The sequence below is a fragment of the Pelobates fuscus genome, chromosome 6 (assembly GCF_036172605.1).
Source record: "Pelobates fuscus isolate aPelFus1 chromosome 6, aPelFus1.pri, whole genome shotgun sequence".
NCBI classification, from domain to species: domain Eukaryota; kingdom Metazoa; phylum Chordata; class Amphibia; order Anura; family Pelobatidae; genus Pelobates; species Pelobates fuscus.
Window position 1 is genome coordinate 290,657,508 of NC_086322.1, and position 10,106 is coordinate 290,667,613.

The window sequence follows — 10,106 nt, forward strand, 5'->3', positions numbered from 1 at the left end:
CCTACCAAAAGTGGTCCGAGGAAGGACAACTGGTGTTTAGAGTCGCGGGCTCCCAAGGCTCATTGATGCACGAGGGAAGCGAAAGCTAGACCATCTAGGCAGATCACACAGAAGAGCTACTGTAGCTCAAATTGCTGAAAAACTATGCTGGCCATGAAAAAAGGGTGTCAGTACACACAGTGCATCGCAGTTTGTAGTGTAGCCGCAGACTGGTCAGAGTGAACATTATGACACCTGTCTACCGCTAAAAATGGTTTCAATGGCAACAAGAGCGTCAGAACTGGACCACGGAGCAATGGGAGAAAGACTGTTCCAATGGATCACGTTTAAGATCAGGTGGATGGCCGGTCAATGGAAGAAGGTTGTCTGGTTTGATGAATCATGTTTTCTTTTAGATCACGTGGGTCAGTTAGCTAGGGAAGAGATGGAAGCAGGATGGACTATGGGAAGAAGGCAGGCCTCTGAATATTGTGAGTAGTTCTACTATTATTTACACAATATTTAACTTTTGTTCATACTACACCATTGGAGTTTCTCTTTTGTTTTTTCCACATATACATTTCCAAGATACGGATATACATCTGGGACTCTACATACTTTTTAATGTACTACTAGGACCACCACCTGCATATTTGGACATTTTATATTTGGACTATTAGGTACCGCTGCTATAATATATATATATTTTTTATTTCCACTTGTTTTAGGCGCACCCTTATTCCTTCTTTTCTTTCCATTGCATTTCAAGGGGTTTAGAGGGGATTCCCCTTTTCTATAGGTGTGCTGACTTGTTATCATATTCACTGGTCTCCTATCTGCGCTGAACCTTTTTGTCTCCATATTCCCTAGAACTCAATTCGATTGGAGCATCTGTGGGATGTGTTGGAAAAACAAATCAATCCACGGAGGCCCCACCTCGCAACTTGCAAGACTTAAAAGGATCTGCTGCTAACATCTTGGTGCCAGATACCACAGGACACGTTCAGAGGTCTTGTGGAGTCCATGCCACAACGCTTTAAAGCTATTTTGGCAGCATGAGGGGAACCTACATGCTTGTGGCTAATTAGTGAACAGTTTGCCAATGTGAGTACCAAGGAAATGCTGTGTTTATACTGGGTATTATTCAAAAGAAATATTACAGGGGGTAAAGAAAATGCTTCTAACGAGGAGCATGTAATGTACAGGTATGAATAATATCCATCTCTGTAAACTCAACACGATACAATTTATAGTTTATTTTTCATTCAAAGTTATTCCTTGACCAATCATTGTGATGTGTTAAAACAACTAATATGAGTAACGTATCTTTACTAACCTTAACTGGTTCATAATTACTTCTCCAAAAAACTCCAACACTTCCCAAACAACATTTTCTATCTTGTTCTCCACAGCCTCAATATGCAGACAGCCACTTTCAGAACCCTAATCTTCATTCCCAGTTACAACAAGGAAGTCAACCAATCAGCCTTCTAATACAGATCTTTGCAACTATGGAATGACCTTCAATAAACCATCAAATCTTCCACACGTCAACCTCAGACAAGAATTTGATTTCCAAGCAAAACATTCACCACTGCTAATGGTTACCTATGTTTTGTGTATGTTAATGTCTAAACCAATTAGAACATGGTTTACAAGCCATACACTGTAAATGAGAGAAATCTCTATCTTTCCCAGAAAAACACCTTCTAAAAAATACAAATCTGAATATGCATAGTAGAAAACTGCATATTTGGTTGTGATTACAGACAGGAGTCTATACTGTGAAAACACATGAACTTAAGAAAATGCCATTCTGGGTTGTTTTTATTATGTAGCCAATATTGGTAAACAAGTGGTACTGCAGTATATGTATATGTATATGTATATGTATATGTATATGTAACACACACACACACACACACACACACACACACACACACACTATATTATTGCCCAGAGGTCATATATGGAGTTTTAGAGCACTATAGGCGTGTTGAAGATAGTCATATCTGGTATAATTGATAAGAGCTGTACTTGTAAATTAATTCCACGTACAATAAGTGCAGTGTGACAATGTCAGATAGGGTTGTGTCTGTCATTACAGAGTACAAGGAGTATACTGACAGCTAGCTCAGTATGGGTGTTGGGCTGTAATTAGTACAAGGAGTATACTGACAGCTAGCTCAGTATGGGTGCTGAGCTTTGTCTGTCAGTACCAGGAGTATACTGACAGCTAGCTCAGTATGGGTGTTGGGCTGTCATTAGTACAAGGAGAATACGGACAGCTAGCTCAGTATGGGTGTTGGGCTGTGCCTGTCATTAGTACCAGGAGTATACTGACAGCTAGCTCAGTATGGGTGCTGGGCTTTGTCTGTCATTAGTACCAGGAGTATACTGACAGCTAGCTCAGTATGGGTGTTGGGCTGTCATTAGTACAAGGAGTATACTGACAGCTAGCTCAGTATGGGTGTTGGGCTATGCCTGTCATTAGTACCAGGTGTATACTGACAGCTAGCTCAGTATGGGTGCTGGGCTTTGTCTGTAATTAGTATAAGGAGTATACTGAAAGCTAGCTCAGTATGGGTGCTGGGCTGTGTCTGTCATTAGTACAAGGAGTATACTGACAGCTAGCTCAGTATGGGTGCTGGGCTGTGCCTGTCATTAGTACAAGGAGTATACTGACAGCTAGCTCAGTATGGGTGCTGGGCTTTGTCTGTCATTAGTACAAGGAGTATACTGACAGCTAGCTCAGTATGGGTGTTGGGCTGTGCCTGTCATTAGTACCAGGAGTATACTGACAGCTAGCTCAGTATGGGTGTTGGGCTGTGCCTGTCATTAGTACCAGGAGTATACTGACAGCTAGCTCAGTATGGGTGATGGGCTTTGTTTGTCATAAGTACAAGGAGTATACTGACAGCTAGCTCAGTATGGGTGCTGGGCTTTGTCTGTAATTAGTACAAGGAGTATACTGACAGCGAGCTCAGTATGGGTGATGGGCTTTGTTTGTTATAAGTACAAGGAGTATACTGACAGCTAGCTCAGTATGGGTGCTGGGCTGTGCCTGTCATTAGTACAAGGAGAATACGGACAGCTAGCTCAGTATGGGTGTTGGGCTTTGTCTGTAATTAGTACAAGGAGTATACTGACAGCTAGCTCAGTATGGGTGCTGGGCTTTGTCTGTCATTAGTACAAGGAGTATACTGACAGCTAGCTCAGTATGGGTGTTGGGCTGTCATAAGTACAAGGAGTATACTGACGGCTAGCTCAGTATGGGTGCTGGGCTTTGTCTGTCATTAGTACAAGGAGTATACTGACAGCTAGCTCAGTATGGGTGCTGGGCTGTCATTAGTACAAGGAGTATACTGACAGCTAGCTCAGTATGGGTGCTGGGCTGTCATTAGTACAAGGAGTATACTGACAGCTAGCTCAGTATGGGTGCTGGGCTGTGCCTGTCATTAGTACAAGGAGAATACGGACAGCTAGCTCAGTATGGGTGCTGGGCTTTGTCTGTCATTAGTACCAGGAGTATACTGACAGCTAGCTCAGTATGGGTGCTGGGCTTTGTCTGTCATTAGTACAAGGAGTATACTGACAGCTAGCTCAGTATGGGTGCTGGGCTGTGCCTGTCATTAGTACCAGGAGTATACTGACAGCTAGCTCAGTATGGGTGCTGGGCTTTGTCTGTAATTAGTACAAGGAGTATACTGACAGCTAGCTCAGTATGGGTGCTGGGCTTTGTCTGTCATTAGTACAAGGAGTATACTGACAGCTAGCTCAGTATGGGTGTTGGGCTGTCATAAGTACAAGGAGTATACTGACGGCTAGCTCAGTATGGGTGCTGGGCTTTGTCTGTCATTAGTACAAGGAGTATACTGACAGCTAGCTCAGTATGGGTGCTGGGCTGTCATTAGTACAAGGAGTATACTGACAGCTAGCTCAGTATGGGTGCTGGGCTGTCATTAGTACAAGGAGTATACTGACAGCTAGCTCAGTATGGGTGTTGGGCTGTCATAAGTACAAGGAGTATACTGACAGCTAGCTCAGTATGGGTGTTGGGCTGTCATAAGTACAAGGAGTATACTGACAGCTAGCTCAGTATCGGTGTTGGGCTGGCATTGGTACAAGGAGTATACTGACAGCTAGCTCAGTATGGGTGTGGGGCTGCCATTAGTACAAGGAGTATACTGACAGTTAGTAGAGTATGGGTTGGGCTGTGTCTGTCAATACTGAGTACCAGGAGTATACTGACAGCTAGTACAGTATAGGTGTTGGGCTGCCATTAGTACAAGGAGTATACTGACAGCTAGCTCAGTATGGGTGTTGGGCTTTGTCGGTCAATACTGAGTACCAGGAGTATACTGACAGCCAGTACAGTATGAGTGTTGGGCTGTCATTAGTACTAGGCGTATACTGACAGCTAGCTCAGTATGGGCTTTGTCGGTCAATACTGAGTACCAGGAGTATACTGACAGCCAGTACAGTATGGGTGTTGGGCTGTCATTAGTACTAGGAGTATACTGACAGCCAGTACAGTATGGGTGTTGGGCTGTCATTAATACTAGCAGTATACTGACAGCTAGCTCAGTATGGGTGTTGGGCTGTCATTAGTACTAAGCGTATACTGAAAGCTAGCTCAGTATGGGTGTTGGGCTGTCATTAGTACTAAGCGTATACTGAAAGCTAGCTCAGTATGGGTGTTGGGCTGTCATTAGTACTAGGAGTATACTGACAGCTAGTACAGTATGGGTGTTGGGCTGTCATTAGTACTAGGAGTATACTGACAGCTAGCTCAGTATGGGTGTTGGGGAATGACAGATAGGGCTGTGCCTGTCATTATGGAGTAATAGGACGAAGTATACTGACCGTTCAGTATGGGTGTTGGCAGTATGCTGGTTACAGGATGGTATGCTCGGTATGTGGGTTTATGTGACTTCACTCACAAGGAATGTAAATTAATAATCAGCGCACACAGAATAATAATAATAATAATAATAATAACAACAATAACAACAACAACAGCATAAATAATAAAAAAAATAATAATAAAAATATCAATAACAACACAGTGTGTAGAGTGGGGGGCAGAGTGTAGGGGGGGCAGAGTGTAGGGGGGGCAGAGTGTAGGGGGGGCAGAGTGTAGGGGGGGGAAGAGTGTAGGGGGGGGCAGAGTGTAGGGGGGGGCAGAGTGTAGGGGGGGGCAGAGTGTAGGGGGGGGCAGAGTGTAGGGGGGGGCAGAGTGTAGGGGGGGGCAGAGTGTAGGGGGGGCAGAGTGTAGGGGGGGGCAGAGTGGTGGGGGGGGCAGAGTGGTGGGGGGGGGCAGAGTGGTGGGGGGGGCAGAGTGGTGGGGGGGGCAGAGTGGTGGGGGGGGCAGAGTGGTGGGGGGGGCAGTGTGTAGGGGGGGCAGTGTGTAGGGGGGGCAGTGTGTAGGGGGGGCAGTGTGTAGGGGGGGGCAGTGTGTAGGGGGGGGCAGTGTGAGGGGGGGCAGTGTGAGGGGGGGGCAGTGTGAGGGGGGGGGCAGTGTGAGGGGGGGGGCAGTGTGTAGGGGGGGGCAGTGTGTAGGGGGGGGCAGTGTGTAGGGGGGGGCAGTGTGTAGGGGGGGGCAGTGTGTAGGGGGGGGCAGTGTGTAGGGGGGGGCAGTGTGTAGGGGGGGCAGTGTGTAGGGGGGGGCAGTGTGTAGGGGGGGGCAGTGTGTAGGGGGGGGCAGTGTGTAGGGGGGGGCAGTGTGTAGGGGGGGGCAGTGTGTAGGGGGGGCAGTGTGTAGGGGGGGGCAGTGTGTAGGGGGGGGGCAGTGTGTAGGGGGGGGCAGTGTGTAGGGGGGGGGCAGTGTGTAGGGGGGGGGCAGTGTGTAGGGGGGGGCAGTGTGTAGGGGGGGGCAGTGTGTAGGGGGGGCAGTGTGTAGGGGGGGGCAGTGTGTAGGGGGGGGCAGTGTGTAGGGGGGGGCAGTGTGTAGGGGGGGGCAGTGTGTAGGGGGGGGGCAGTGTGTAGGGGGGGGGCAGTGTGTAGGGGGGGGGCAGTGTGTAGGGGGGGGCAGTGTGTAGGGGGGGGGCAGTGTGTAGGGGGGGGGCAGTGTGTAGGGGGGGGGCAGTGTGTAGGGGGGGGGCAGTGTGTAGGGGGGGGCAGAGTGTGGGGGGGGCAGAGTGTAGGGGGGGCAGAGTGTAGGGGGGGGCAGAGTGTAGGGGGGGCAGAGTGTAGGGGGGGGGCAGAGTGTAGGGGGGGCAGAGTGTAGGGGGGGGCAGAGTGTAGGGGGGGCAGAGTGTAGGGGGGGCAGAGTGTAGGGGGGGCAGAGTGTAGGGGGGGCAGAGTGTAGGGGGGGGGCAGAGTGTAGGGGGGGGCAGAGTGTAGGGGGGGGCAGAGTGTAGGGGGGGGCAGAGTGTAGGGGGGGCAGAGTGTAGGGGGGGCAGAGTGTAGGGGGGGGGCAGAGTGTAGGGGGGGCAGAGTGTAGGGGGGGCAGAGTGTAGGGGGGGCAGAGTGTAGGGGGGGCAGAGTGTAGGGGGGGGCAGTGTGTAGGGGGGGGCAGTGTGTAGGGGGGGCAGTGTGTAGGGGGGGCAGTGTGTAGGGGGGGGCAGTGTGTAGGGGGGGGCAGTGTGTAGGGGGGGCAGTGTGTGGGGGGGGGCAGTGTGTAGGGGGGGGGCAGTGTGTAGGGGGGGGGCAGTGTGTAGGGGGGGGCAGTGTGTAGGGGGGGGGCAGTGTGTAGGGGGGGGCAGTGTGTAGGGGGGGGCAGTGTGTAGGGGGGGGCAGTGTGTAGGGGGGGGCAGTGTGTAGGGGGGGGCAGTGTGTAGGGGGGGGCAGTGTGTAGGGGGGGCAGTGTGTAGGGGGGGGCAGTGTGTAGGGGGGGGCAGTGTGTAGGGGGGGGCAGTGTGTAGGGGGGGGCAGTGTGTAGGGGGGGGCAGTGTGTAGGGGGGGGCAGTGTGTAGGGGGGGGCAGTGTGTAGGGGGGGGCAGTGTGTAGGGGGGGGCAGTGTGTAGGGGGGGGCAGTGTGTAGGGGGGGGCAGTGTGTAGGGGGGGGCAGTGTGTAGGGGGGGCAGTGTGTAGGGGGGGCAGTGTGTAGGGGGGGGCAGTGTGTAGGGGGGGGCAGTGTGTAGGGGGGGGCAGTGTGTAGGGGGGGGCAGTGTGTAGGGGGGGGCAGTGTGTAGGGGGGGGCAGTGTGTAGGGGGGGGCAGTGTGTAGGGGGGGCAGTGTGTAGGGGGGGCAGTGTGTAGGGGGGGCAGTGTGTAGGGGGGGCAGTGTGTAGGGGGGGGCAGTGTGTAGGGGGGGCAGTGTGTAGGGGGGGCAGTGTGTAGGGGGGGCAGTGTGTAGGGGGGGGGCAGTGTGTAGGGGGGGGCAGTGTGTAGGGGGGGCAGTGTGTAGGGGGGGCAGTGTGTAGGGGGGGCGCAGTGTGTAGGGGGGGGCAGTGTGTAGGGGGGGGCAGTGTGTAGGGGGGGGCAGTGTGTAGGGGGGGGCAGTGTGTAGGGGGGGCGCAGTGTGTAGGGGGGCGCAGTGTGTAGGGGGGCGCAGTGTGTAGGGGGGCGCAGTGTGTAGGGGGGCGCAGTGTGTAGGGGGGCGCAGTGTGTAGGGGGGCGCAGTGTGTAGGGGGGCGCAGTGTGTAGGGGGGCGCAGTGTGTAGGGGGGCGCAGTGTGTAGGGGGGCGCAGTGTGTAGGGGGGCGCAGTGTGTAGGGGGGCGCAGTGTGTAGGGGGGCGCAGTGTGTAGGGGGGCGCAGTGTGTAGGGGGGCGCAGTGTGTAGGGGGGCGCAGTGTGTAGGGGGGCGCAGTGTGTAGGGGGGCGCAGTGTGTAGGGGGGCGCAGTGTGTAGGGGGGCGCAGTGTGTAGGGGGGCGCAGTGTGTAGGGGGGCGCAGTGTGTAGGGGGCGCAGTGTGTAGGGGGGCGCAGTGTGTAGGGGGGGCAGTGTGTAGGGGGGGCAGTGTGTAGGGGGGGCAGTGTGTAGGGGGGGCAGTGTGTAGGGGGGGCAGTGTGTAGGGGGGGCAGTGTGTAGGGGGGGCAGTGTGTAGGGGGGGCAGTGTGTAGGGGGGGCAGTGTGTAGGGGGGGCAGTGTGTAGGGGGGGCAGTGTGTAGGGGGGGCAGTGTGTAGGGGGGGCAGTGTGTAGGGGGGGCAGTGTGTAGGGGGGGCAGTGTGTAGGGGGGGCAGTGTGTAGGGGGGGCAGTGTGTAGGGGGGGCAGTGTGTAGGGGGGGCAGTGTGTAGGGGGGGCAGTGTGTAGGGGGGGCAGTGTGTAGGGGGGGCAGTGTGTAGGGGGGGCAGTGTGTAGGGGGGGCAGTGTGTAGGGGGGGCAGTGTGTAGGGGGGGCAGTGTGTAGGGGGGGCAGTGTGTAGGGGGGGCAGTGTGTAGGGGGGGCAGTGTGTAGGGGGGGCAGTGTGTAGGGGGGGGGCAGTGTGTAGGGGGGGGGCAGTGTGTAGGGGGGGGCAGTGTGTAGGGGGGGCAGTGTGTAGGGGGGCAGTGTGTAGGGGGGCAGTGTGTAGGGGGGCAGTGTGTAGGGGGGGCAGTGTGTAGGGGGGGCAGTGTGTAGGGGGGGCAGTGTGTAGGGGGGGGCAGTGTGTAGGGGGGGCAGTGTGTAGGGGGGGCAGTGTGTAGGGGGGGGCAGTGTGTAGGGGGGGGCAGTGTGTAGGGGGGGGCAGTGTGTAGGGGGGGCAGTGTGTAGGGGGGGGCAGTGTGTAGGGGGGGGCAGTGTGTAGGGGGGGGCAGTGTGTAGGGGGGGGCAGTGTGTAGGGGGGGGCAGTGTGTAGGGGGGGGCAGTGTGTAGGGGGGAGGCTGTGTGTAGGGGGGAGGCTGTGTGTAGGGGGGAGGCTGTGTGTAGGGGGGAGGCTGTGTGTAGGGGGGAGGCTGTGTGTAGGGGGGAGGCTGTGTGTAGGGGGGAGGCTGTGTGTAGGGGGAGGCTGTGTGTAGGGGAGGCTGTGTGTAGGGGGGGCAGTGTGTAGAGGGGGGGCAGTGTGTAGAGGGGGGGCAGTGTGTAGAGGGGGGGCAGTGTGTAGAGGGGGGGCAGTGTGTAGGGGGGGCAGTGTGTAGGGGGGGCAGTGTGTAGGGGGGGCAGTGTGTAGGGGGGGCAGTGTGTAGGGGGGGCAGTGTGTAGGAGGGGGCAGTGTGTAGGGGGGGGCAGTGTGTAGGGGGGGGCAGTGTGTGGGGGGGGGCAGTGTGTGGGGGGGGCAGTGTGTAGGGGGGGGCAGTGTGTAGGGGGGGCAGTGTGTAGGGGGGGGCAGTGTGTAGTGGGGGGCAGTGTGTAGGGGGGGGGGGGGCTGTGCTCGGTGTTTATATCTGGGAGGAGGTGGTGTGAGGGTACCTGGGTGCTGCTGTCGGGGTACCAGGATGTGGGATAGTAAGATCGGATACGGTACCGGCAGTGAGTCCAGGGCTGGGCTCGGTACCCGCGGTAGATCCTGGTACTGGGTGTGTCTGGGCTCGGTTCGCTCCTCCCGGCGATGCTGGTACCGGTTCGGTCGGCTCCTATTTCCCGAGGACCCAGATACACTAACAAGCTCCCTGACACAGCGAGCAGTTTTTTTTTCCCCGGTCACGTGACTTTACTTCCGCCGACGCGAAAAGGCGGAGCCATGTGCTGTCACGTGACCCACTCCTGTCTGCTCTGGCACGTGCACCTGTTACAAGGGAAATTGGTCTCTGTAATAGGAGTTACTAATATTATATACAGTCAGTACATAATACACTATATCATTATTATTATCTATATTATATCATTATATATACTGCACTATGCTATAATACAGGGTCATATATAATATGATATACTGTATACTATAATATACTGTACTACATACCACCCAAGTGTTCCTATTTAGGAGAGACAGTCCCTATTTTACTGAGTGTATAACAGAGCCCCACAGCAATAATACTCTCAGTAATGTGTCTGAGTGTATAACTGAGCTCCACAGTAATAATACTCCCAGTAATGTGTCTGAGTGTATCACAGAGCTCCACAGCAATAAAACTCCCAGTAAAGTGTCTGAGTGTATAACAGAGTTCCACAGTAATAATACTCCCAGTAATGTGTCTGAGTGTATAACAGAGCCCCACAGCAATAATACTCCCAGTAATGTGTCTGAGTGTATAACAGAGCTCCACAGCAATAATACTCCCAGTAATGTGTCTGAGTGTATCACAGAGCTCCACAGCAATAA

General features: G+C 54.4%; 1 protein-coding gene across 2 annotated transcripts in view; it reads right to left on the bottom strand.

Annotated features, from left to right (window-relative positions):
- Positions 1 to 9,466, bottom strand: part of PLEKHM1 (pleckstrin homology and RUN domain containing M1) — a 34,946-nt gene extending 25,480 nt beyond the window's left edge. Inside the window, exon 1 of one of the 2 annotated variants that reach the window (XM_063459432.1) lies at positions 9,306 to 9,466. The gene's annotated coding sequence lies outside the window, so the exon portion shown is untranslated. Of the gene's footprint in view, positions 1 to 9,250 lie in introns of both variants that reach the window. The other variant, XM_063459429.1, reaches the window with a different exon arrangement.
- Positions 9,467 to 10,106: the final 640 nt, after the last annotated feature.